Source organism: Blastomyces gilchristii (genome assembly GCF_000003855.2).
Source record: "Blastomyces gilchristii SLH14081 genomic scaffold supercont1.6, whole genome shotgun sequence".
Taxonomy (NCBI): domain Eukaryota; kingdom Fungi; phylum Ascomycota; class Eurotiomycetes; order Onygenales; family Ajellomycetaceae; genus Blastomyces; species Blastomyces gilchristii.
Window position 1 is genome coordinate 3,151,085 of NW_003101677.1, and position 2,187 is coordinate 3,153,271.

Genomic DNA, 2,187 nt, shown 5'->3' on the forward strand with positions numbered 1-2,187 from the left:
AATATTAAGATTTTCACTCAGAGAATCTCTTTTTCAGAGAATTCAGTACTTTAATAATAGCCTTCAAATCTAGATTCATTGCATCTAAGTGTGTGACTTGGGTTATGGAAGTCTTATTATCTGTTCTTCACTGAGATACACTTAATTACAGTATTTTCTATTACAATTAACTTACTTATTCTCATACAATGAGAAAATTATATACTTCTTTCACTGTGCCTGATTGCAAGGTTAAGCATTTTCATTTCACTCTCAACTCAGATATAAGATCATGTATGAAGATCTGTAAACAGAAAGATGTTGAACACTTCTCATTCAATATGAGATAGTATAAGCTGAAGTGTGTGAAGTATGATGTAAAATCACTTACTTATTTATATCTTATGAAGTATTTGTAACACTTATCTCATGTATTCACTTTCTGAAAGTTGTACAAGATTCATTTGAAAAACTCATTTTATGTTTGTAAAAATGAATATTGTTTCAGATCTGTGAAATTCATCTTTTCATTAGTTATTCATAATAACTTTGCTTTTCTGTGTAGAAACATAGCAGATCTTAAGACTTGTTAAAATTCTATTGACTGTCTTGTCTGTCTGTAAGTTCATGTTCAATCTGATAATATAATCACATCTGACTTAGTCAGTTGATTGCAGCATTATTTTTTCAGTCATTATTAAAGCTTAGTAACTCTGACAGATCTCTTAGCTTGATATATTTCATACTCAGATTCTCATCCTGCATAGCAGTCTCAGATAATGTGTATACTTCTGAAGAGATTATGAATGATTGTGATGAGATCTTCAGATTCAGTGTAGTTATCTATCTGTGTAAATATTCAATCTCTCACTGCAGGTCTAAGACCTGGTTTTCTCTATTCTTGTTAATGATGATAATTGTGTCAGTGAAGCTCTTCATAGTGAATACTTGATTCACAGTGAATGTTAATTGTTGTTTGACTTCTGCCTCAGTCTGCCACTGTGTACACAAGGCCTTGATTTCATTTAGAATTCTTGTATATATATGAAGCTTCAATTCTGATTCAGCAGTCTTAGCTGCTTTTCTTACTACTTTAAGTAAACTCTCTAAGAGGTTCTGCATATCTTCTGATTCAAATAGCAGAGAAGAGTGTTGTTTGTATTAACTAGAGAAAATATTCATTTCAGTGATTTCTTATTAATTGTATAATATCTATTGTTATATTGCTATATTATTATATTACTATATTATTATATGATTTCTGTTATCATTGTACAACTTCAGTGATAGTCAGTTTTCTTTTTATTCTTTCTTTGAGTAGAGAGTGAACTTCTTTGAATCTGGTTCACTGCTTGCATTCTCTTTCTCACATCTCATCTGCTTGTGTATCATACATGGTATTCACCTGAGTGTGAAGTTTTCCCTCAATAAGCAAAGTAGTATTAATCAGATGCTCTTTCACTCACTGCTCTTTATACACTATCTTTTGAGATGTTTTTAGAATCACACTGACATGATAACTATAAATCACTTTATAGATAGAATTATCATGCTCTGAAGAAGTCTATGCTTCTTGCCAGTTTTTAGACATGCTATCAGATGTGATTCAAAGGTTGCTTGAGTCAGTGTATGATTACAGGTGTACACCGGCTTCTTATATACTGTACACTAGATTAATTGATGGCTGCTATGACCCCTTTACATTCGTAAGCAAGTTCGGAAGCGGCCGCGTTATTATCCGGCGGTCGTACGTTCTTCCGAACCACATTATCATGATCTAGAATATGCAGAAGCTTTCTATCTGAAATATTCATTTAAATGTAACTTGATGACTTACATGCACAAGGAATTCAGTGCCCCGGTGGCCGAATGGTTAATGCGGCCACCCGGTAGCGCCTTGGCGTGGGAAACCAGGGCGTGTGGGTTCGAAACCCGCAGGGGATACATTAAATCCGGAACCCAAGCACCTCAGGTTTCTAATAAATACAGAGGTGTACAAATCACTTCAATAAAATTACTCTATGTTCCTGGGCTGAGAAGTTATTATTGCATGTATTTAATTGTCACTTCTTTGTATTTTCTATGTTCTTGTTATCTTGATATGATTTCAACACCTGTATTTCCTTCTGTATAATCAACACTTGGCCTGTATTTAACATCACGCAAGAACTCATCATAAGCTCCGCTTGCATATGGAGTATAATAAAA

At 33.7% G+C, this 2,187-nt stretch overlaps 1 pseudogene across 1 annotated transcript; it reads left to right on the forward strand.

The window, feature by feature from the left end:
- Nucleotides 1-1,834: 1,834 nt before the first annotated feature.
- Nucleotides 1,835-1,923, forward strand: BDBG_16953 (annotated as a pseudogene). Its single transcript has one exon. The product of its transcript is annotated as a tRNA-OTHER (tRNA).
- The last annotated feature ends 264 nt before the right edge of the window (nucleotides 1,924-2,187 follow it).